Source organism: Pristiophorus japonicus, unplaced genomic scaffold, assembly GCF_044704955.1.
Source record: "Pristiophorus japonicus isolate sPriJap1 unplaced genomic scaffold, sPriJap1.hap1 HAP1_SCAFFOLD_134, whole genome shotgun sequence".
NCBI classification, from domain to species: Eukaryota; Metazoa; Chordata; class Chondrichthyes; family Pristiophoridae; genus Pristiophorus; species Pristiophorus japonicus.
In genome coordinates this window covers 1,442,508-1,468,895 of record NW_027251008.1, presented here as the reverse complement: position 1 = coordinate 1,468,895, position 26,388 = coordinate 1,442,508, and the positions used below count along the sequence as shown (strand labels likewise).

General features: G+C 43.8%; 5 non-coding genes across 5 annotated transcripts; all 5 read left to right on the top strand.

Annotated features, from left to right (window-relative positions):
- Positions 1–15,715: 15,715 nt before the first annotated feature.
- On the top strand, positions 15,716–15,804 carry trnar-ucg (transfer RNA arginine (anticodon UCG)). The gene is given in 2 exon segments: positions 15,716–15,752; positions 15,769–15,804. It is a non-coding gene; the product is annotated as a tRNA-Arg (tRNA).
- A 245-nt stretch (positions 15,805–16,049) lies between these two features.
- Positions 16,050–16,131, top strand: trnas-gcu (transfer RNA serine (anticodon GCU)). The gene has a single exon. It is a non-coding gene; the product is annotated as a tRNA-Ser (tRNA).
- Positions 16,132–18,776: 2,645 nt separating this feature from the next.
- Positions 18,777–18,865, top strand: trnar-ucg (transfer RNA arginine (anticodon UCG)). The gene is given in 2 exon segments: positions 18,777–18,813; positions 18,830–18,865. It is a non-coding gene; the product is annotated as a tRNA-Arg (tRNA).
- A 1,454-nt stretch (positions 18,866–20,319) lies between these two features.
- Positions 20,320–20,408, top strand: trnar-ucg (transfer RNA arginine (anticodon UCG)). The gene is given in 2 exon segments: positions 20,320–20,356; positions 20,373–20,408. It is a non-coding gene; the product is annotated as a tRNA-Arg (tRNA).
- Positions 20,409–23,700: 3,292 nt separating this feature from the next.
- Positions 23,701–23,782, top strand: trnas-gcu (transfer RNA serine (anticodon GCU)). The gene has a single exon. It is a non-coding gene; the product is annotated as a tRNA-Ser (tRNA).
- The last annotated feature ends 2,606 nt before the right edge of the window (positions 23,783–26,388 follow it).

The following is a 26,388-nucleotide window of genomic DNA, read 5'->3' as shown; positions in this document are numbered from 1 at the left end:
TGCACATTCTGAAATCTCACTGGGAGAGCCACACACGATACACAGGGACACTTGTTACATTGTCTGAGCTTGACGTTGCATTATTTTGGCGTGCATAACTCCCACTTATCGTCAATTTTAACGCTGAAATGACATGTAACGCCCATATGTCGCCCATTGCCCCCCCAAAATATAAATAGATGACCATTTTTTGGAAATATATCGCCGAGCTTTAATATCCCCATGTGCGAAACGGTGACGAAAAATATTACTGTCCGCTCACAATTTTGGGGCGACATCATCAGATCGTGCGAAATTAACGCCCATAATATTGCCCTGCGTTACTTTTGATGTGTTATTAACATCGAGATTCAATAATACCTCATGCCCACTTTCTTTGTCGTAAAAATCAAATTTGATGAATGCAAAGACCAGGACATCGGCCAGCTTCATTTTCCCGACCTCAAACAGATCTCTCCCACAATATTGCTCGCCCGAACAGCGCTCTTGAAAAGTGGAACTGCTCTCACCAAATCACAGCGGTGTGGACGCCACATTTTCATCTCGCACGTCGCTTCATTGAAAAGGCTGCTTCAACTTCGCTGGGAGTTCGGGTTGACTCTGGAGTTATACTCAAGTGAAATAACCACCTGAACGACATTTCTTCACCCATTGTACGATTGTGTCAAATTTTTCGTGGCTTTTAGCGCTGTAATTATTTTCTTCTAACCAATCGGCATTATACTTTTATTTCAATGGGGCCATCCATTACGAAGCCAGATTTGGTAACTACGTAGATGCTGCAGAGTCAAAATGGCAGAAGGTCTGATGCATAGAATTATGTGTCCAATTGACAACGTGTCTGACTCAAGATGTCGTCCAGAACATACACACCCCGCCCTTTCATGGAGAAGCGCAGTGAGCTCAACGTTCGAAGAACACCTCCCTTTGCAGACTTTGTTTCCACAAAGTGCTGATCGCAGGAATCTTGCAGCTCATCAGGCCACATCTGCAGCCTGGCAGCAATTTCAGGACATCAGTGACCTTCGCCATAAATATCACCGCCGTGCTCCCGTTCTATGCCTCCGGTTCCTTTTAAACCTCTGCGGTCGACAGTTGCCCTCTGTACCACCATTGCTGCGTTAGACAGGTGACGCTTGCCCTCTATGGGTGTGGGATGGCCTTTCTCAGTTTCCCGGCTCACAATGCAACAAACACATTTTAACTCGCTGTGTGCTGAACAGGGGCTGGGAGGAAATTAAGGAGGGAAAGGTGAACTCGTAGCTGGACAGCTCAACGTAATGCTCGTGCTTCAGAGCGAGGCAACAATTTGGAGCGGACATGGAGGCTATTTTACTGGGTTTGATAGAGTAATTTTGGAAAAACTATTTCCAGTAGCAGGAGCGTGGGGAACCAAAGGAGACAGGTTTCCAATAATTGGCAAAAAACCAGTGCAGCGATGTGGAGGAGTTGTTTCATGCAGTGCGTTGGTATGCACTGTACACTTAAAAAAATCAGTTTGCAGGGCTACGGGGATAGAAAGGCAGTCAATGGATCGCACTTTCAGGCACTGGCAGGATGGACCGAATGTCCTGTATGATGCTCCGATTTGTTGCAGGTTTATAGAGCAATTTCCCATTAACCTGTGAAGCAGTATGTTGAGAGTCCCAGCTGCACACTTCTTTTGCCATTCAGTCTCACCTTCGTGTGCAAATTGCTTATCCAACCCCGAGTAAGGCCCATAGGCGGACAGGTCGAGTTTATGCAGTTAGTTAGAGAAGGAACTTTTATTTAATATCTTCAAACAATGATGCCTTTTTTGCTGAAAATAATGAGGAGACCAGCCGTGAGCTGCAGTAAGCAGTAGAGTTTGATTGACACTACACCGAGACAACAACAACTTGAATTTATAAAGTGGCTTTAATGTAATGAAACGTCACAAGGCAAAATGTGATACTGAGCCCAATAAAGAGATGCTAGGACAGATTATGATAATCTTAGTGAAAGCGGGAGATTTCAGAAGCGATTGGACGAGGAGGAGCGAGGCGGAACGACGAAGTGTAGTTAATTCCAGAGTATAGTGCCTTGGCAGCTGATGTCATGGGCGCCAATGTGTTGAACATCGAGGGTGCCCAACAGCTCATAGGAGTGGAGGGATCTCGGACGGTCGGAGGGACACTTGTTACTGAGTCTGCAACCTCACTCGGAGGAACACGCACTGTCCAAAGTGACACTTGTGACAGAGTCTGGCTCTTCACTGGGAGAGACACATACTGTACAAAGGGACACTTGTTACAGAGTTAGACTCCTCACTGTGAGAGACACACACTGTACACATGGACATTGTGATAGAGTCAGACTCCTCACTGGGAGAGGCACCACTTGATCACAGGTACAATTGTTAGAGTCTGAATCCTCACTGGGAGAGATACACACTGTACACAGGGACATATGTTACATATTCTTACTCCTCACTGGGAGAGACACACACTGTATATAGAAACATAGAAACATAATAAATAGGTGTAGGAGGAGCACATTGTGCCCTTCGAGCCCGCGCCACTATTCAATAAGTTCATGGCTGAACATTCACATGATTACCCCTTTCCTGCTTTCTCTCCATACCCCTTGATCCCTTTAGCCGCAAGGGCCATATCTAACTCCCTCTTGAATATATCGAATAAACTGATATCAAGTACTCTCTGTGGTAGGCAATTCCATAGATTCACAATTCTCTGAGTGAAGATGTTTCTCCTCATCACATTCCTAAATGGCTTACCCGTTATCCTAAGACTGTGGCCCCTTGTTCTGGACTTCCCCAACACCAGTAAAAATTATTCCTGCATCTAACCTGTGCAGTCCCATCAGAATTATTATGTTTCTATGCGATCCCCTCTCATCCTTCTAAACACCAGTGAATATCGTCACAGTCGATCCAGTCTCTCCTCATATGTCAGTCCTGCCATCCCGGGAATCAGTCTGGTAAACCTTCGCTGCACTCGCTCAATAGCATTAACGTCCTTTCTCAGATTTGGAGACCAAAACTATGGCCCTGTACAATTGCAGTAACACCTTCCTGCTACTATTCTCAAATCCCCTAGCTATGACGGCCAACATACATTTTGTCTTCTTCAACGCCTGCTGTACATGCATGCCAACTTTCAATGACGGGTGTATTATGACACCCAGGTCTCGTTGCCCCTTTTCGGAATCATCCGCCTTTCAGATAATATTCTGCTTTTGTGTTTTTGCCACCAAACTTGGATAACCTCACATTTTTCCACATTAAATTGCATCCGCCATGCATTTGCCCGCTCAACTAACCTGTCCAATCAGCCTGCAACCGCTTAGCGTCCTCCTCACAGCTCACACCGCAACCCAGCTTAGTGTGACCTTCAAACTTGGAGATATTACACTCAATTCCTTCATCTAAATCATTGATGTATATTGTAAATAGCTTTGTTCTCAGAACTGAGCCCTCCGGCACCGGACTATTCAATGCCTGACATTCTGAAAAGTACCTGTTTATTGAGAATCTTTGATTCCTGTCTAACAACCAGTTCTCTATCCACGTCAGTACATTACCCCCAATACCATGTGCTTTAATTTTGCACATCAATCTCTTGTGTGGGGCCTTGTCAAAAGCCTCTTGAAAGCCCAAATACACCACATCCACTGGTTCTATCTGTTACATCAGCAAAAAACGCTAGAAGATTTGTCAAGCTTGACTTCCCTTAGATAAATCCATGCTGACTTGTACCGATCTGGTCACTGCTTTCCAAATGCACTGTTATTTCATCTTTAATAATTGATTCCAACATTTTCCCCACTACTGACCTCAGGCTTACCAGTCTATAATGAGCCGTTTTCTCTATTCCTCCTTTCTTAAAAATGGTGTTACATTAGTTCACATCCAGTCAATAGGAACTGAGCAGAACCGATAGACCTTTGGAAAATGATCACCAATGCATCCACTATTTTTCGGGCCACTTCCTGAAGTACTCTGAGCTGCAGACTATCAGGCCTCGGGGATTTATCGTATATCAATTCCATCAATTCCCGAAACACAATTTCCAGCCTAATAAGGATTTCATTCAGTTCCTCCTTCGAAATAGACACTCTGACCCCCAGTATTTCGGGACTTTTTTTTTTATCTTCCTTCGTAAAGACAGAACCGAAGAACTTGTTCAACTGGGCCGCCATTTCTTTTTTCCCCATTATAAATTCACCTGCAACTGACTGTAATGGACCTACGTTTGTCTTTACTAATGTTTTTCTCATCACATATCTATGGAGGATTTTGAAGTCAGTATTTATGTTCCCAGCAAGCTTCCTCTCATACTCTATTTCTCCCCTCTTAACTAAAGCCTTTGTCCTCCTCTGCTCGAATAGACTGGCGAATGTTGACGGTTGATAGGTAATGGAAAACATTTAAATATCACTTGGCTGAACTTCAACATTGGTACATCCATGGCTGGAGTAATAATAAAACTGGAATATGGCTCAACCATGGCTAACAACGAAATATAATCATAGTTTTAAATCCAAAGAAGAGGAATATAAACGGGGAAGAAAATGCACCAAACCTGAGGACTGGGAGAAATTTATTCGCCAGTCTATTCTAGCCAATTCACATCACATACCATCGAAGTTACCTTGTCTTAAGTTCAGGACCCTAGTTTCAGAATTAAATGTTTCATTCTCCATCTTAATAAAGAATTCTAACATATTATGGTCACTCTTCCCAATGGGGCCTCGCACAACAAAATTGCTAATTATTCATTTCTCCTTACACATTACCCAGTCTCGGATGGCCAGCCATCTAGTTGGTTCCTCGACAAATTGTTCTGCAAAACATTCCCTATTACACTCCAGCAAATCCTCCCCCATGGCATTGCTAAGAGTTTGTGGATTATATATAGAGTAACGTCGCCCATGATAACTGCTGTGCCTTTTTCGCACGCATCCCTAATTTCTGGTTGGATGCTGTCTGCAAAATCGCGACTATTGATTGGTGGCCTGTATACAACTCCCACTATCGTTTTCTGCCATTTGGTATTCCGTAGCTCAACCCATACCGATTCCACATCATCCAATCGATTGTCCTTCCTTACAATTGCGGTAATTTCCTCTATTACCAGCAACACCACCCCACCTCCTTTTACTTTTTGTCTATCCTTACTAAATCTTGAATACTCCTGGATGTTGAGTTCCCAGACTTGGTCAACTTGCAGCCATGAGTCCGCGATGCCAATTATATCATATCCGTTCACAGCTATCTGTGCAGTTAATGTGTCCACATTGTTCTGAATACTCCTCATATTGAGGCAGTTCTCTCACCCTCTTCAGAATGTCCTGCAGCCGCTCCAAGACATCCTTCACCCAAGCACCAAGGAGGCAACATAGCATCCTGGAGTACTGACTGCGGCCGCAGAAACGTTTATCTACTCCCCTTACAATAGAATCCCCTACCTATATAGATCTCCCACTCTTTTTCTTCACTCCTGTGCAGCAGAGCCACCCACGATGCTATGAACCTGGCTGCAGCTGCTCTCCCCTGAAGAGTCAAGCCCCTCAACAGTACCCAAAGCGATGTATCTGCTTTGCAGGGGGATGACCACAGGGGACCCCTGCACGACCTTCCTTCTACTGCTCTCCTGTTGGTCACCCATCCCCTTTCTAGCTGTGTACCTATTACACTGCGGTGTGTTCAACTCAATCAACGTGTTGTTCACGACATCCTCAGCCTCTTTTTCAATGATGCTGTAGGCCCTCTCTGCCGAAGACAAGCTCCTGGAGGCATAGATGACAGTTTGCAACTTCCCCGCAATGTTAGCTTGTTGTAATACACACCCGATTCTGTATGACGATGAATCACATGATAGCACAAGTCTTTTACATGAGTTATACAATAGAATCAGCTTGTTGGATCATGAAATGTTTCTGGCTTTCTCAAAAGCAATTACTTCCCTTCCGCTAGAGACAATGTCAGCATTTGTTTTAGTCTGCAAAACGAAGCTATCGACTAATCCCAGCAGATCTAAGCCGCATTTCAAAGCTGGAAACAACGCAATAATTATACGACCTTCCCAGCGATTAAATGGATTTTCTGCAGTCTGCTGGAAACGTCTGATGAAAGCGGCCGTCAGACGGTAACTGACAGGTGAATGCTGCTTCTGATCCTTTCTGAAACCCGGTAGAAGTAGGCGGGGATTTTAATGCCCTTTTATTGCACCAATGCAGGATAAATGAAATGTGGTTGAGAAACCTCCTTGCATGCGAATTTACGCGACATCGTGGCGCATCAGTAGCGCATCTGGCTTCAAATCAAAAGGCTCCGTGTTCAAATTGCATCGGGGTAAATTCGTATACTTCCAGAATTGATATTTTCTTTGCTGCTTCACAATAACCACAGGCTTGCTCGAAAGTCTGGCTCATTTTTTCTCCATGGTCTAATTGAACAGAGCCAGATAGATAGGCTGAATGGGGAAAGAGCTGGAAATAGACATGAGGTACTGACAAGGAATAAAATCACTCTGCGATAAGGAAAGTGCCTGATTTCTTATGGTTAGTGAAAGGGCTTTTAATGGTTGATTTCCTTGCACACCTTGGAATTCAGTTGAAACTAGGTCATGCTCTGAAGTACAAGTTAATCCCCTGTGGCGGAGCCAAAGGGCGCCTAGTTGTAATCAGGGACATCAAGGTTCAGTTTACGCAAGCCTGGCGAACTCAGTCGGTAGAACATGCGATTCTTAATTTCAAAGTCGTGGATTCGAAGTTTCCATTGTGCGATTATTTTTTGTTGAACATTCTGAGGCCTCCGATTAAGATGATTGGGAATGTTCGCGGAAATTGTGAGTTTAATGACTTGGAAAGGAACATTTTTTTTTTATGCAGCTCCAGTCAGAGAAATGTTTGTCAAAGCAATTTTTTGCAGAAGTGGGAAGCAGCATTTCAGCTGCTCGCTGAAAATGTTTCTTTGCTGTTGAGCTATGTTGCATTAGCAATGAACATGTTAAACCCGTCTCATGAAATACAGACTGTGTAAAATCAGATAGACGACAAAACTTCCTCCATGAGTGCAGTTTCAAAAACTATTAAGGTTCAGTTGTTGAACATTTGACCGTACCCAGTGACCATTTTAGCATTTCTTTCATTCTGCTAAGTAACGCTTTTAACAGTAGAATTAAGCCACATTTCAAAACTGGAAAAAACTCATTAATCTTTTGCTCTTTTCCATTTCCAGAGCTCAGAGGGTGATTCTCCATCCCTGGGATGCAAGATACCAAGTTTCATGGCAACCTCCCCATACACCAATCACAGGCGCAGGAAAACCCCGGGGAAATGTTATGTTGGTCACACAGCCTTCCAGCAGCATTGAAAAGCGTCTGGACTAAGCCGTTCTGAAACAATAAGTTTAAACAGAGTAATTCAATAGTCAGTTTGGTCAAGCGATCTCCTTTGTAAGTGTGGATTCAAATCCCGGTTCTGACATCCTTTTTTTTAAACTACGAACTCATTTCTTTTCACATCACTCTGATTTATAATGGCGCACAAAGAATTGGCAAACCAGTTGACTAAATATTTTCGTATTGTTTTCGCGAAGGAAGACACAAATAATCTTTCGGATTAGGGGACCGAGGGTCTAGTGAGAAGAATGAACTGAATGATATCGTTATTGGCGGCAAATTGTTTTAGGGAAATTGAACGATCGAAGGCCAATAAATCCTCGCTGTCTGATAATCTGCATCGCAGAGAACATAAGGACGTGGCCATAGAAACAGTGGATGCATTGCTGATCATTTTCCAACGATCTATCGATTCTGGATCAATTCCTATGGACTGGATGGTAGCTAATGTAAAACCACTTTTTAAAAAAGGAGAGAGAGAGAGAAAACGAATAAGAATGGACTGGTAAGACTGACATCAGTTGTGGGGAAAATGTTGGAATCAATTATTGACGATGAAATACAGCGCATTTGGAAAGAAGTGACAGGATTGGTCCAAGTCAACACAGATTTATGAAAGGGAAATCTTGCAAGACAAATCTTCACGCATTTTATGAGGATGTAACTTGTAGAATAGGCAAGGGAAAACCAGTGGATGTGGTGCATTTGGACTTTCAAAAGGTTTTTGACCAGGTCGCACATGAGAAATTGTTGTGCAAAATTAAAGCACATTCTATTGGGGATAATGCACTGACGTGCAGAGAGAACTGGTTGGCAGACAGGAAGCAGAGACTCAGGTTAACGGGTCATTTTCAGAATGGCAGGTGGTGATTCGTGGGGTGCTGCAAGGCAAAGTGCTGGGACCCCAGATTTTACAATATATACTAATGATTCAGAAGCTGAAATTGAATGTAATATTTCAAAGTTTGCAGATGACACTAAACTGGGTGGCGGTATGAGCTGCGAGGAAGAAGCTAAGCGGCTGCAGAGTGACTTGGACAGGTTAGCTGAGTGGGCAAATGCATGGCAGATGCAGGATAATGTGCATAAAAGTGAGGCTATCCAATTTGGGGGTAAAAGCACGAAGGCAAAATATTATCAGAATGGCGGCAGCTTAGGAAAAGGGGTGGTGCAACGAGACCTGGGTGTCATTGTACATCACTCATTGAAAGCTGGCATGCAGGTACAGCAGGAGGTGAAGAAGGCAAATGCTATGTTGGCCTTCATAGCTAAGGATTTGAGTATAGAAGTAGGGAGGTATTTCTGCAGTTGTACAGGGCCTTGGTGAGGCCTCACCTGGAATATTGTGTTCAGTATTTGTTTCCTAATATGAGGAAAAACATGCTTGCTATTGTGCGAGTGTAGCGAAGGTTCACCAGACTGATTGCCAGGATGGCTGGACTGACATATGAGGAGAGATTGGTTCGGCTTGGCATTTATTCACTGGAGTTTAGAAGGATGAGAAGGCATCTCATAAAAAACATATACAATTCTGACGGGACAGGACAGGTTAGATACAGGAAGAATGTTCCCGATGTTGGTGAAGTCCAGAAACATGGGAGACAATCTAAGGATAAGGATAAAGCCATTTAGGACTGAGAGGAGGAGAAACTGCTTCATTAAGATAGTTGTTTATTCCCAAACGCAGAGAATTGTTGATGCCAGTTCGTTGGATATATTCAAGAGGGAGTTAGATATGACCCTTGCGGCTAAAGGGATCAAGGCATATGGAGAGAAATCAGGAAAGGGGTACTAAGGAGAATGTTCCGTCATGCCCTTATTGAATGGTGGGCAGGCTCGAAGGGTCGAAGTACTACTCCTGCACCTATTTTCTATGTTTCTATGTTTCTATGTGCATGGAATCTGGGCACTTGTTATCCATCCCCAATTGCCCTTGAGAATATGGCGCTGTGCCGTTTCTCGCTGAAGACTTCAAACCCCTCCGTACTTATTCAACAGCTAGAACGTGGTTGTTGGTGAGGGGGGGAGGAGCGAGAGAGAGACTGGTTGTTTAGAGGGAGGGCGTGGAGCGAGAACCTTAAAGCTGGGCAGGGGGGAAAGAGAGAGAGGTTGTTGTTGGTTGGGGAGAGAGAGCCTAGTTGTTGGGGGAGAGCGGTTAGAGAGATCCTGCTTCTGTCTGGGGTGCAGGAAATGGGAGCATGTTTCTTGCAGGGCGAGAGTGCCTGGTAGTTGGGGATGGGGGCAGAGAGCGAGCCTGGTTGTAGAAACATACAAACATAGAAATTTAAAGTGCAGAAGGAGGCCGTTTTGACCCAGCGTCACCATGCTGGCCAAGTAAAAGCCACGCGGCCCTCAGTCAGCTGCCCTCAAAGTTCTCTATAAACGTATGAGCAATGGCGGAAATGCAAAGAGCACCAGTACAACCAGTCCATCCCTCACAATTGCAAAACTCTTCAGCTGAAACATTCTACACTCCACCCTAACCGGAGAAATGGGATCCGTGGAAGATGCAAACACAAGTTAGAAACCAGGCCATTTCTGGGAAACTTACTCACCGACATATCCAGGTGATCTAAACAATCCAGGAGATCATCCTGGTCTTATTCGCTTCCCTGCAGTACTTACCATTATAGCAGCCGGGTTACAAGAGGTTATCGAGGCCGCGAGTTCAGGAGTTCGGGCAGCGTCGAGGAGGAGGCGACAGTCCGGGGTCAGAGGCCTCTAAAAAGGCCGCGAGGTCAGGAGTTCGGGCAGTGTCGAGGAGGAGGCGACAGTCCGGGGTCGGAGGCCTATAAAAAGGCCGCGAGTTCAGGAGTTCGGGCAGCGTCGAGGAGGAGGCGACAAAGAAGTAGAAAGAAATAGAAAGGTGACGTCACAGCCAAGGGGGTAAGTGATTGGCTATTGGTTGTTGAGAAGCTTTTCTTATTTCGCTTCTTTAACAGTGAGTAAACTTTAGCATTGTTGTCGCCAATTTAAGTGTATCTAAGAGTGAAATCAAGGAAGGAGAGCTCGGTCACGTGATATGCTCCTCCTGTACCATGTGGGAACTCAGAGACACTTCCGGTGTCCCTGACGACTACTTGTGCGGAAAGTGTATCCGCCTCCAGCTCCTGACGGTCCGCGTTGCGGAATTGTAGCTTAGGGTGGATTTACTCTGGATCATCCACGATGCTGAGAATGACGCGAGAAGTACGTGTAGCGAGTTGGTCTTACCGCAGGTGAAGGATCCACAGCCAGAGAGGGAATGGAAGATCATACGGAAGAGCAGTGCAAGGAAGGTAGTGCATGGGTCCCCTGCGGTCATCCCCCTGCAAAACAGATACACCGCTCTGAGTACTGTTGAGGAGGATGCCTCGTCAGAGGAGGGCAGCAGCAGCCAAGTTCATCGCACCGTGGCTGGGTCTGCTGCACAGGAGGACAGGCAAAAGAGTGAGAGAGCGATAGTGATAGGGGATTCGATTGTAAGGGGAATAGAAGACATTTCTGCGGGTGCAAAAGAGACTCCAGGTTGATAGGGTGCCTCCCTGGTGCAAGGGTCAAGGATGACCTGGAGTGGGTGCAGGGATTTCTGAAAAGGGAGGGTGAACAGCCAGTTGTCGTGGTGCTCATTGGTACCAACGAGAAAGGTGAAAAAAGGGATGAGGTCCTACAAGATCAATTTAAGGAGCAAGGAGCTGAATTTAAAACGTAGGTCCTCAAAAGTAGAAATCTCGGGATTGCTACAAGTTCCACGTGCTAGTCAGAGTAGGATTCGCAGGATGGCTCAGATGAATACGTGGCTTGAGCAGTGGTGCAGCAGGGAGGGATTCAAATTCCTGGGGCATTGGAAGCGGTTCTGGGAGAGGTGAGACCAGTACAAATCGGACGGTCTGCAGCTGGGCAGGACAAGAACCAATGTCCTGGTGTTTGCTCGTGCTGCTGGGGAGGAGTTAAACTAATAAGGTAGGGGGATGGGATCCAATGCAGGAAGACAGAGGGAAACAAAATGGAGACAGAAGCAAAGGACAGAAAGATGATGAGTAAAAGTAGAGGGCGGAGAAACGCAAGGCAAAAAAAAGAAAGGGCCACTGTACAACATAATTCTAAAGGGTCAAAGTGTAATAAAAAGGCAAGCATGAAAGCTCGGTGCCTCAGTACAAGGAGTATTCGGAACACAGGAGAGGGCTCTGAGCTAGTTAGAGCGGGTGAGAGCTTAGATGAATAGGAGCCAAAGATAGAATGCAAAAGGGAGGAGGCGACAGAGCAGAGTAGCACTGGGGAAAGTGCAAACCATAAGGTGATAGAAAGGGACAATATGTATGAATACAAAGGGACTGCAAGAGGGGTCAAAACGAAAAATCATGTTTTAAAAACTAGTATTAATTCACTCTACCTAAACGCAATGCAGCATTCGAAATAAAGTAAATGAGTTGACGGCACAAATCTTTACAAATGTGTATGATTTGGTGGCCATTACAGAAACGTGGTTGCAGGGAGGCCAAGACTGGGAATTAAACATAGAGGGGTATCTGACAATTAGGAAAGATGGACAAGAAAGAAAAGGAGGTGAGGTAGCTCTGTTAATAAAGGATGATATCAGGGCCGTTGTGAGAGATGATATTGGCTCTAATGAACAAAATGTTAAATCATTGTGTGTGGAGATTAGAGATAGTAAGAGGAAAAAGTCAATGGTGGGCGTTGTTTGTAGGCCCCCAAATAATAACTTCACGATACGGCGGGCGGTAATCAAGGGAATAATGGAGGAATGTGAAAAAGGAACGGCAGTAATCATGGGGGATTTTTACCTACATATCGATTGGTCAAATCAAATCTCACGGGGTAGCCTTGAGGAGGAATCCATAGAATGCATCCGGGATTGTTTCTTAGAACTGTATGTTACAGAACCTACATGGTAGCAAGCGATCTTATATCTTTTCCTGTGTAATGAGACAGGAATAATAAACGATCTCTGAGAAAATGATCCTCTCGGAATAAGTGATCACCGTATGGTTGAATTTGTAATACAGATTGAGGGTGAGGAATTAGTGTCTCAAACGAGTGTACTATGCTTAAGAAAGGGGGATTACAGTGGGATGAGGGCAGAGTTGGCTAAAGTCGACTGGAAACACAGACTGAACGGTGGCACAATGGAGGAACTCTGGAGGCATTTTAAGGACCTGTTTCATAGTGCTCAACAAAAATATATTCCAGTGAAAAAGAAGGCTGGTAAGAGAAGGGACAACCAGCCGTGGATAACCAAGGATTAAAGGAGAGTATCAAATTTAAAACCAATAAGGTGGCCAAGGTTCGTGGAAAACTAGAAGATTGGGAACATTTTAAACAACAGCAACGAATGACTAAGAAAGCAATAAAGAAAGGAAAGATAGATTACGAAAGTAACTTGCGCAAAACATAAAAACAGATAATAAAAGCTTTTACCGATACATAAAACAGAAAAGCGTGACTAAAGTAAATGTTGGTCCCTTCGAAGATGAGAAGGGGGATTTAATAATGGGAAATGTGGAAATGGATGAGAACTTAAAAAATTATTTTGCTTCGGTTTTCAAAGTGGAAGACTCAAAAACCATGCCAAAAATTGCTGGTCACGGGAATGTGGGAAGGGAAGACATTGATATAATCACGATCACTAGGGGGGTAGTGCTGGATAAGCTAATGGGACTCAACGTAGACAAGTCCCCTGGTCCTGATGAAATGAAACTCAGGGAATTAAAAGAGATGGTGGAAGTTATAGCAGATGCATTCGTTATAATCTACCAACATTCTCTGGACTCTTAGAAGGTACCAGTGGATTGGAAAGCAGCAAAAGTAACGCCTCTGTTGAAAAAGGGGGCAGACAAAAGGCAGATAACTATATGCCAGTTAGTTTAACATCTGTAGTGGGGAAAATGCTTGAAGTTATCATTCACGAAGAAATAGCGGGACATCTAGATTGGAATAGTGCAATCAAGCAGACGCAACATGGATTAATGAAGGGGAAATCATGTTTAACTAATTTACTGGAATTCTTTGAGTATATAACGAGCATGGTGGATAGAGGCGTAACCGATGGATTGGTTTAATTTAGATTTCAAAAAGGCATTCGATAAGGTGCCACACAAAAGGTTACTGCAGAAGATAAAGTTAGGCGGAGTCAGAGGAAATGTATTAGCATGGATAAATAATTGGCTGGTTGACAGAAAGCAGAGAGTCGGGATAAATGGGTTATTTGCGGGAAGGAAATCGGTGGTTAGTGGTATGCCACAAGGATCGGTGGTGCGACCACAAATGTTCACAATATACATAGATGAAGTGGAAAAGGGGTAGAGTGTAGTGTAACAAAATTTGCAGATGGCACAAACATTAGTGGGAAAGCGTGTTGTGTAGAGGACACGGAGAGGCTGCAAAGAGATTTAGATAGGTTAAGCGAATGGGCTGAGGTTTGGCAGATGGAATACAATGTCAGAAAATGTGAGGTGATCCACCTTGAAAAAAAAACAGCAAAATGTAATATTATTTGAATGGGGAGAAATTACAACATACTGCCGTGCAGAGGGACCTGGGGGTCCTTGTGCATGTATCCCAAAAAGCTAGTTTGCAGGTGCATCAGGTAATCAGGAAGGCGAATGGAATGTTGGCCGTCATTGCGAGAGAGATGGAGTACAAAAGCAGGGAGGTGCTGCTGCAACTGTACAGGGTATTGGTGAGGCCGCACCTGAAGTACTGCGTGCAGTTTTGGTCACCTTACTTTTGGAAGGATACACTAGCTTTGGAATGGGTACAGAGCCGATTCACTAGGCTGATTCCGGAGATGAGGGGGTTACCTTATGATGATAGATTGAGTAGATTGGTCTTTACTCGTTGGAGTTCAGAAGGATGAGTGGTGATCTTGCAGAAAAATGTAAAGTAATGAAACAGATAGACAAGATAGAGGTTGTACCCACTGGTCGGGGAGACTAGAACTAGGGACCACAGCCTCAAAATACGGGGGAGCCAATTTAAAACCGAGTTGAGAAGGAATTTCTTCTTACAGCGGGTTGTGAACCTCTGTAATTCTCTGCACAAGGAAGCAGTTGAGGCTAGCTCATTGAATGTATTCAAATCACAGATAGATAGATTTTTAACCAATAAGGGAATTAAGGGTTACGGGGAGCAGGCGGGTAAGTGATATTGAGTCCAAGGCAAGATCAGCCAAGATCTTGTTGAATGGCGGAGCAAGCTCGAGGGGCTAGATGGCCGCCACCGATTCCCAATTATTATCTTCTTATGTTCTTAACCCAATTACCAACTCTCGGTCCCTAACCCTGCATGTTACGGCATGTTCAGTGTGCATCGAACCATCTCTTAAAAGTGGTGAGGCATTCTGCACCACCATCTTCGAGGCAGTGATTTTCAGATATGTTCAAGCCTCTGCGGAAAGAAGCCCCACTAAAATCCCCTCTCAACCTTCCATCACCACATTAAATCTATGCCACTTCGTAATAGATCTCTCCACCAATGGAAATTGGCATTATTATCCACTATGTCCACGTCCCTCTATATTGTGTAAACATCAATGAGGTATCCCGTCAAACTTCTCTGTTCCAATGAGAACAAAGCGAGCCTATCCAATATGTCCTCAAAACTAAATTTCTCCATTCCAGGCAGCATCCGAGTAAATCTCCTCTGCACGCTCACGAGTGCAATCACATTCTTCCTGCGATGAGGCGAACAGAACTGCAGGGTTGGTTGGAGAATGGAGATAGAGAAGTCTGATTTTTGGGGCATCGCGGGATTAGCCTGGTTGGTTTTTGCGGGTGTGTGTGGAGCGAGTCTGGTTGTTGGAGGCGGGGTAGGAGATAGCGCCTGGTTGTTGGAGTCCGGGGGAGACATAGCTTGGTTGTAGCAGGGTCGTGGTCGAGAGCCTGGTTTTTGTTTAAGGGTGGAACCCTGTTCGTGGGTGGGAGCCTGTTTGTTGTCGCGGGGGTGGTGGGCGGAGATAGACACTAGTTGCTTGGCGGGATGGATGGAGAGAAAGCCTGGCTGTCGGGTGTGTGTGAGAGATCTGTTTAAACGGGCTGGTTGTCAGTTCCGGTTCATAATCTTTCCCTTTGAAACGGATTTTCTCATAAACCCGGGTCATCCCGTCTAGTTTGAGAAGGAGTATGATTTCAGCTGCAATGACCGAATTGTTCAACTGTTGTGTTTCAATTTACATTGGGATTGCCTGCGCCGGTGCGCAACCAGATCGCCGTGCATCTGATCATTCACTCGAAATATGCTCATCTTTTCCGAAATCCAGTCCTTGATATTGCAGTTGCCCCGGATCTGCTCGCAATAGATGCAACAACACAATGGCTAGAGTTGGCAGCGGCCGCGTGGCTCAATGGATAAGGCGTCTGACTTCGATTATAACCGCGAAGTTATCAGAAGATCGCAGGTTCGAGTCCTGCCGCGGTCAACTGAGCTTGCTGCGTGAAATGTTACGTTTGTTGATGTGATTCTGCCGAGAAACCAACCATCTCTTCCAGTCACTCACCTGAAGTAAAGGATGGCTGTTTGCTGAAGGTATCTCATGACACGTTTTCATCATTGTCGATCTGAATGCACGGGCAGAACAAGCTGTGAAGTGGACTTTCTTGCATGTTATTTTTGTTTGGATACAAAAAGCAGGAGATCGAATGGCTGACGATACGTTGCACACGTGACGAGGTGGCAGAGCGGTTAAGGCGATGGACTGCTAATCCATTGTGCTCTGCACGCAAGGGTTCGAATCCCATCCTCGTCGATGTTGTCTTACATGCTTGACCTCGTTTTCTCATTCACATTTCGCCTCATCGCCAAATTCCCCTTTGACTGACAGGGATGCTGTACTTTCCTCATGTCATGACTCAAATTAATAATATATTCGTCAAAAGGAGGACAGTTGCAGGACAATTGCGAGGGGAACTAATTAGATAGGTCTCTGAGGGACAGCACAAGCACGATGAGCCTAATATCTTTTCTCACCACCATCAGAATCTGAGAACTGCGCTTTTCACTGTCGGCGGCTCGTTGGTCTCGGTGTATGATTTTTGCTTGGGTATGATCAGATTTGAAATGCAAGAGGTCTCGGGCCAAATCCCGGACGAGCCCCGCCATGTTTTACTCAAAGTTCCGGTTCTCACAGCCACTCGACATGTGAGAAAACAGGCATGTTTCACGTTAAAAGGTGAGATTTTGTGCCGATGTTCCCTGAGCATCCAAAGTCCAGAGCAAAGTGAAACCCGACAAACTGAGCAAAGTTAAAATATCTCAGAGATACTCGGCTCTGTGATTCGTTGGATCACCTGTCCCTTGTTTAGTTCCGGCCAATCCTTGATCAGTATATCTTTCTGTCTGTTTATCACCTCAATTGGGATAAGCATACATTCAGCGTCAATCTCCACCTCAGCCCTGAATATGAGTGCGTCCTGTTTCTCGAGCTGAAAAGATGTGAGAAGCTGCCTTTTGAATTATTCCCTTGGCTGCCGAAATCAAAGCGGAAAGGAAATCAATCCGGGCTGGCAAAACTGCCTGGTCTGATTAAAAGGCGGTGACACCCTATATTGTAGGCATGTTCTCGTCTTCTGGCCTCAACATTAGGTTTAACGTATCGGATCATAAGCACCGCTCCGATTGTCTGGTAATGCTTCTGCTATTCCCACGAACACCTCCTCTGGACCATCATTTGTTACGTTATTGCCCGATTACCACCCACTTTGCCTTTCTCCATTGTGCCATTTATTATTTAATGACTCCTGCGTTCCACTGTATCACAGACGTTCCCATTTGACCTTTCTCGCTGCGTATTTTTTCCAAGCGCTATTTTTGTCGAAAAAATCTGTAATCTTTAACTTTTTCCTAAAATATCGGAATGATTATCCGAAAGAACGTAAAACCGTATTCTTCCTTCACAGAATCTGCACGACCTGCCGAGTTTTGCATATTTATCTGTTTTTATTCATTCTATTTCCGTGTCCCTTTTAAGGGGATGTGCTGTCTGTCCGAGATCATTCTCTGACTGTTTAAAATGGCGTACTATCAGCCCCGCATCATTCTGTGCCTGTTTAAAAGCGATGTGCTGTCCCGGATTTCCATTTTCAAATTTCAAAAACTGCCTTTGGAGTGTGCAGGAATTTTAGTTTGTTTGTTTGTTTGTGCAAGCCAGAGTGTGTTCAAACGTGCTGTGCGATCTTACTGTAATTTGAGAAAAATGCATTACATGCAACTTGAAACCGCACTGATTTGATTGAACACTCCTTCGTGGACTCTCTGACGGTAGAAGAATCTGCTGTGGGATTTTGCTATTCCACATCTGAAAGAAGGGAAAATACACAAGTTAGAAACAAAGCGATTTTAGCCAGGGCTTGCGTGTGGGCTGTGTGATATGATGATATCCTCCATCCTTATTTTCAAATTCAAATCAAATCTAATCAAGACAAGACAAGACAAGACATGACTGACTGACTGACATTGTTTATACGTGTATAAATATGTGCATATATATATGTAATCCCAAATTTTGAACTTCAAAAATAAATATGCTTTTTCTGTTCCGCCTGCAACGGGCTCTATTACATTTGACCTCTTTGACAGCACAAGCAGCTGCTGTCAGATCCAGCAGAAATAAACACGCGACTTTAAAAGATCGCCTTTGTAGCACACATTTTCCCTCGTGACTTGTCTTCCACCATGGGCTTACTGTGTTTGGATAATGATTGACTGCACCCCTCATTTCCAATGATATTCTTCCAGTCACACAGCCTTCCTTCAATCAAAAAATATATCGATTATGAATCAATTATTTCTTTATGTAAAACAGCTCAAATTCAATTATTTTAACATAAAATGTAAATGCATTAATTTTCTTAAAATGTTAAATATATATATATTTCAATCTGGGCTGGTTTTACGTCCCTCCCTCCTTCCTGCCTGTGGCTTCAATAACCGTCTCTGCCCCGCGTGGTCCTGAGGCCCAATACACAATTGCCTTTAGGGAGGATAGAAATCTCACTTTATTCTTTTAAAAGAGAACTGCTGTCAGTCAAGGGTCATTCTGTAACTGGGCAAAAGCGATGTCCTTGCAGTCCCGGATCATTCTGTGTCTGTTTAAACGGGCTGGTTGTCAGTTCCGGTTCATAATCTTTCCCTTTGAAACGGATTTTCTCATAAACCCGGGTCATCCTGTCTAGTTTGAGAAGGAGTATGATTTCAGCTGCAATGACCGAATTGTTCAACTGTTGTGTTTCAATTTATATTGGGATTGCCTGCGCCGGTGCGCAACCAGATCGCCGTGCATCTGATCATTCACTCGAAATATGCTCATCTTTTCCGAAATCCAGTCCTTGATATTGCAGTTGCCCCAGATCTGCTCGCAATAGATGCAATAACACAATGGCTACAGTTGGCAGCGGCCGCGTGGCTTAATGGGTAAGGCGTCTGACTTCGATTATAACCGCGAAGTTATCAGAAGTTTGCAGGTTCGAGTCCTGCCGCGGTCAACTGAGCTTGCTGCGTGAAATGTTACGTGATTCTGCCGAGAAACCAACCATCTCTTCCAGTCACTCACCTGAAGTAAAGGATGGCTGTTTGCTGAAGGAATCTCATGACACGTTTTCATCATTGTCGATCTGAATGCAATGCACTGAATTTCAAAAACTGCCTTTGGAGGGAGCAGGAATTTTAGTTTGTTTATTTGTTTGTGCAAGCCAGATTGTGTTCAAACGTGCTGTGCGATCTTACTGTCATGTGAGAAAAATGAATTACATGCAACGTGAAACCGCACTGATTTGATTGAACACTCCTTCGTGGACTCTCTGACGGTAGAAGAATCTGCTGTGGGATTTTGCTCTTCCACATCTGAAAGAAGGGAAAATACACAAGTTAGAAATAAAGCGATTTTAGCCAGGGCTTGAGTGTGGGCTGTCTGATATGATGATACCCTCCATCCTTATTTTCAAATTCAAATCAAATCTAACCAAGACAAGACAAGACAAGACATGACTGACTGACTGACTTTGTTTATACATGTATAAATATGTGTATATATATATGTAATCCCAAATTTTGAACTTCAAAATAAATATGCTTTTTCTGTTCCGCCTGCAACGTGCTCTATTACATTTGACCTCTTTGACAGCACAAGCAGCTGCTGTCAGATCCAGCAGAAATAAACACGCGACTTTAAAAGATCGCCTTTGTAGCCCACATCTTCCCTCGTGACTTGTCTTCCACCATGGGCTTACTGTGTTTGCATAGTGATTGACTGCACCCCTCATTTCCAATGATATTCTTCCAGTCACACAGCCTTCCTTCAATCAAAAAATCTATCGATTATGACTCAATTAATTATTTATGTAAAACAGCTCAAATTCAAATTTTTTAACATAAAATTTAAATGCATTCATTTTCTTAAAATGTTAAATATATATATATTTCAATCTGGGCTGGTTTTACGTCCCTCCCCCCTTCCTGCCTGTGGCTTCAATAACCGTCTCTGCCCCGCGTGGTCCTGAGGCCCAATACACAATTGCCTTTAGGGATGATAGAAATCTCACTTTATTCTTTGAAAAGAGAACTGCTGTCAGTCAAGGGTCATTCTGCAACTGGGTAAAAGCGATGTCCTTGCAGTCCCGGATCATTCTGTGTCTGTTTAAACGGGCTGGTTGTCAGTTCCGGTTCATAATCTTTCCCTTTGAAACGGATTTTCTCATAAACCCGGGTCATCCTGTCTAGTTTGAGAAGGAGTATGATTTCAGCTGCAATGACCGAATTGTTAAACTGTTGTGTTTTAATTTACATTGGTATTGCCTGCGCCGGTGAAAACCCAGATCGCCGTGCATCTGATCATTCACTCGAAATATGCTCATCTTTTCCTAAATCCAGTCCTTGTTATTGCAGTTGCCCCGAATCTGCTCGCAATAGATGCAATAACACAAGAGCGCGTGTTGGCAGAGGCCGCGTGGCCTAATGGATAAGGCGTCTGACTTCGATTATAACCGCGAAGTTATCAGAAGATTGTAGGTTCGAGTCCTGCCGCGGTCAACTGAGCTTGCTGCGTGAAATGTTACATTTTTTGATGTGATTCTGCCGAGAAACCAACGATCTCTTCCAGTCACTCACCTGAAGTACAGGATGACTGTTTGCTGAAGGAATCCCATGACACGTTTTCATCATTGTCGATCTGAATGCACGGGCAGAGCAAGCTGTGAAGTGGACTTTCTTGCACGTTATTTTTTTTTGGATACAAAAAGCAGGAGATCGAATGGCTGACTTGCACACGTGACGAGGTGGCCGAGCGGTTGACGCGATGTACTGCTAATCCATTGTGCTCTGCACGCACGGGTTCGAATCCCATCCTCGTCGATGTTTTCTTACAGCTTTGACTCGTTTTGTCATTCACATTTAGCCTCATCGCCAAATTCCCCTTTGACTGACAGGGATGCTGTACTTTTCCTCGTGTCATGTCTCAAATTAATAATATATTCGGCAAAAGGAGGACAGTTGCAGGACAATGGCGAGGGGCACTAATTAAATAGGTTTCTGAGGGACAGCACAAGCACGCTGGGCCTAATATCTTTTCTCACCACCATCAGAATCTGAAAGATGCGCTTTTCACTGTCGGCGGCTCGTTGGTCTAGGTGTATGATTTTTGCTTTGGTATGATCACATTTGAAATGCGAGAGGTCTCGGGCCAAATCCCGGACGAGCCCCGCCATGTTTTACTCAAAGTTCCGGTTCTCACAGCCACTCGACATGTGAGAAAACAGGCATGTTTCACGTTAAAAGGTGAGATTTTGCGCCGATGTTCGCTTAGCATCCAAAGCCCAGAGCAAAGTGAAACCCGACAAACTGAGTAAAGTTGAAATATCTCAGTGATACTCGGCTCTGTGATTCGTTGGATAACCTGTCCCTTGTTTAGTTCCGGCCAATCCTTGATCAGTATATCTTTCTGTCTGTCTATCACGTCAATTGGGATAAGCATACATTCAGCGTCAATCTCCACCTCTGCCCTGAATATGAGTGCGTCCTGTTTCTCGAGCTGAAAAGATGTGAGAAGCTGTCTTTTGAATTATTCCCTTGGCTGCCGAAATCAAAGCGGAAAGGAAATCAATTCGGGCTGGCAAAACTGCCTGGTCTGATTAAAAGGTGGTGACACCCTATATTGTAGGCATGTTCTCGTCTTCTGGCCTCAACATTTGGTTCAACGTATCGGATCATAAGCACCGCTCCGATTGTCTGGTAATAGTTCTGCTATTCCCACGAACACGTCCTCTGGACCATCCTTTGTTACGTTATTGCCCGATTACGACCCACTTTGCCTTTCTCCATTGTGCCATTTATTATTTAATCACTCCTGCGTTCCACTGTATCACAGATGTTCCCATTTGAACTTTCTGGCTGCGTATTTTTTCCAGGCGCTATTTTTGTTGACAAAATCTGTAATCTTTAACTTTTTCCTGTAATATCGGAATGATTATCCGACAGAACGTCAAACCGGATTCTTCCTTCACAGAATCTGCACGACCTGCCGAGTTTTGCATATTTATCTGTTTTTATTCATTCTATTTCCGTGTCCCTTTTAAGGGGATGTGCTGTCTGTCCAAGATCATTCTCTGACTATTTAAAATGGCGTACTATCTGACCCGCATCATGCTGTGCCTGTTTAAAAGCGATGTGCAGTCCCGGATTTCCATTTTCAAATTTCAAAAACTGCCTTTGGAGGGTGCAGGAATTTTAGTTTGTTTGTTTGTTTGTGTAAGCCAGAGTGTGTTCAAACGTGCTGTGCGATCACATTGTCATGTGAGAAAAATGCATTACATGAACTTGAAACCGCACTGATTTGATTGAACACTCCTTCGTGGACTCTCTGACGGTAGATGAATCTGCTGTGGGATTTTGCTATTCCACATCTGAAAGAAGGGAAAATACACAAGTTAGAAATATAGCGATTTTAGCCAGGGCTTGCGTGTGGGCTCTGTGATATGATGATATCCTCCATCCTTATTTTCAAATTCAAATCAAATCTAACCAAGACATGACATGACTGACTGATTGACTTTGTTTATACATGTATAAATATGTGTATATATATATATATATGTAATCCCAAATTTTGAACGTCAAAAATAAATATGCTTTTTCTGTTCCGCCTGCAACGGGGTATATTACATTTGACCTCTTTGACAGCACAAGCAGCTGCTGTCGGATCCAGCAGAAATAAACACGCGACTTTAAAAGATCGCCTTTGTAGCCCACATCTTCCCTCGTGACTTGTCTTCCACCATGGGCTTACTGTGTTTGGGTAATGATTGACTCCACCACTCATTTCCAATGATATTCTTCCAGTCACATAGCCTTCCTTCAAACAAAAAATATATCGATTATGACTCAATTATTTATTTATTTAAAACATCTCAAATTCAATTTTTTAACATAAAATTAAATGCATTCATTTTCTTAAAATGTTACATATATATATATTTCAATCTGGGCTGGTTTTACGTCCCTCCCTCCTTCCTGCCTGTGGCGTCAATAAACGTCTCTGCCCCGCGTGGTCCTGAGGCCCAATACACAATTGCCTTCAGTGATGATAGAAATCTCAATGTATTCTTTTAAAAAAGAATTGCTGTTTGCAAAAGGTCATTCTGCAACTGGGTAAAAGCGATGTCCTTGCAGTCCCGGATCATTCTGTGTCTGTTTAAACGGGCTGGTTGTCAGTTCCGGTTCATAATCTTTCCCTTTGAAACGGATTTTCTCATAAACCCGGGTCATCCTGTATAGTTTGAGAAGGAGTATGATTTCAGCTGCAATGACCGAATTGTTAAACTGTTGTGTTTCAATTTACATTGGTATTGCCTGCGCCGGTGCACAACCAGATCGCCGTGCATCTGATCATTCACTCGAAATATGCTCATCTTTTCCGAAATCCAGTCCTTGATATTGCAGTTGCCCCGAATCTGCTCGTAATAGACGCAATAACACAACGGCTACTGTTGGCAGAGGCCCCGTGGCCTAAAGAATAAGGCGTCTGACTTCGATTTTAACCGCGAAGTTATCAGCAAATTACAGTTTGGAGTCTTTCCGCGGTCAACTGAGCTTGCTGCCTGAAATTTTACATTTTTTTTGTGCTTCTGACGAGAAACCAACCATCTCTTCCAGTCACTCACCTGAAGTAAAGGAAGGCTGTTTGCTTGAGAAATCTCATGACACGTTTTCATCAATGTCGATCTGAATGCACGGGCAGAGCAAGCTGTGAAATGGACTTTCTTGCACATTATTTTTGTCTGGATACAAAAAGCAGGAGATTGAATGGCTGACGATGCGCTGCACAAGTGACGAGGTGGCCGAGCGGTTAAGGCGATGGACTGCTCATCTATTGTGCTCTGCACGCAAGGGTTCGAATCCCATCCTCGTCGATGTTGTCTTACAGCTTTGACCTCGTTTTGTAATTCACATTTAACCTCAACGCCAATTCCCCTTTTACTTCCAAGGATGCTGTACTTTCCTCATGTCATGTCTCAAATTAATAATATATTCGTCAAAAGGAGGACAGTTGCAAGACAATGGCGAGGGGCACTAATTAGATAGGTCTCTGAGAGACAGCACATGCACGATGGGCCTAATATCTTTTCTCACCACCATCAGAATCTGAGAGCTGGACTTTTCACTGTCGGAGGCTCTTTGATCTAGGTGTATGATTTTCGCTTCGGAATGATCACATTTGAAATGAGAGAGGTCTCGGACCAAATCCCGGACGAGCCCCGCCATGTTTTACTCAAAAATCCCCTTCTCACAGCCACTAGACATGTGAGAAAACAGACATGTTTCACGTTAAAACGTGTGATTTTGCGCCGATGTTCCCTTAGCATCCAAAGCCCAGAGCAAAGTGAAACCCGACAAACTGAGTAAAGTTAAAATATCTCAGAGGTACTCGGCTCTGTGACTCGTTGGATAACCTAAAGCCTTGTTTGGTTCCGGCCGATACTTGATCAGTATATCTTCCTGTCTGTGCGCATAAGTTCACCTCAATTGGGACAAGCATACATTCAGCGTCAATCTCCACCTCTGCCCTGAATATGAGTGTGTCCTGTTTCTCTAGAGCTGAAAAGATGAGAGAAGCTGCCTTTTGAATTCGTCCCTTGGCTACCGAATTCAAAGCGGACAGGAAATCAATCCGGGCTGGCCAAGCTGCCTGGTCTGATTAAAAGGCGGTGACACCCTATATTGTAGGCATGTTCTCGCCTTCTGGCCTCAACATTATGTTCAGCGTATCGGATGATAAGCACCGCTGCCATTGTTTGGAAATGGTTCTGCTATTCCCACTAACACCTCCTCTGGGCCATCCTTTGTTACGTTATTGCCCGATTACCACCCACTTTGCCTTTCTCCATTGTGCTTTTATTATTTAATCACTCCTGCGTTCCACTGTATCACAGACGTTCCCATTTGACCTTTCTCGCTGCGTATTTTTTCCGGGCGCTATTGTTGTTGAAAAAATCTGTAATCTTTAACTTTTTCCTAAAATATCGGAATCATTATCCGACAGAACGTGAAACCGGATTCATCATCCACAAAATCTGCACGACCTGCCGAGTTTTACGTATTTATCTGTTTTTATTCATTCTATTTCAGTGTCCCTTTTAAGGGGATGTGCTGTCTGTCCGAGATCATTCTCTGTTTGTTTAAAATGGTGTGCTATCAGCCCCGCATCATTCTGTGTCTGTTTAAAAGTGATGTGCTGTCTATCCCGGATTTCCAATTTAAAATTTCAAAGACTGCCTTTGCAGGGTGCAGGAATTTTAGTTTGTTTGTGTGTTTGTGTAAGCCAGAGTGTGTTCAAACGTGCTGTGCAATCTTACTGTCATGTGAGAAAAATGTATTACATGCAACTTGAAACCGTACTGATTTGATTGAACACTCCTTCGTGGACTCTCTGACGGTAGAAGAATCTGCTGTGGGATTTTGCTATTCCACATCTGAAGGAAGGGTAAATGAACAAGTTAGAAATATAACGATTTTAGCCAGGGCTTGCGTGTGGGCTGTGTGATATGACGACATCTTGCAACCTTATTTTCAAATTCAAATCAAATCAACACAAGATAAGATAAGACAAGACATGACTGACTGACTGACTTTGTTTATACATTTATAAATATGTGTATATTTATATGTAATCCCAAATTTTGAATTTCCAAAAGAAATATGCTTTTTCTGTTCCGCCTGTTCTATTACATTTGACCTCTTTCACAGCACAAGCAGCTGCTGTCAGATCCAGCAGAAAGACACACGCGACTTTAAAAGATCGCCTTTGAAGCCCACATCTTTCCTCGTGACTTGTCTTCCACCATGGGCTTACTGTGTTTGGGTAATGCTTCACTGCACCCCTCATTTACAATGAAATTCTTCCAGTCACACAGCCTTACTTCAATCAAAAAATATATCGATTATGAATCAATTATTTATTTATTTAAAACAACTCAAATTCAATTTTTTTAAATAAAATGTAAATGCATTTATTTTCTTAAAATATTAAATATATATATATATGTCAGTCTGGGATGGTTTTACGTCCCTCACTCATTCCTGCCTGTCTATCACCTGTGGCTTCAATAACCGTCTCTGCCCCGCGTGGTCATGAGCCCCACTGCACACTTGCCTTCAGCGATGATAGAAATCTCACTTTATTCTTTTATAATGGAACTGCTGTCAGTTAATGGTCACTCTGCATCTGGGTAAAAGCGATGTCCTTGCAGTCCCGGATCATTCTGTGTCTGTTAAAACGAGCTGGTTGTCAGTTCCAGTTCATAATCTTTCCCTTTGTAACGGATTTTCTCATAAACCCGGGTCATCCTGTCTAGTTTGAAAAGGAGTATGATTTCAGCTGCAATGACCGAATTGTTAAACTGTTGTGTTTCAATTTACATTGGGGTTGCTTGCGCCGGTGCGCACCCAAATCGCCGTGCGTTTGTTCACTCACTCGAAATATGCTCATCTTTTCCGAAATCCACTCCTTGATATTGCA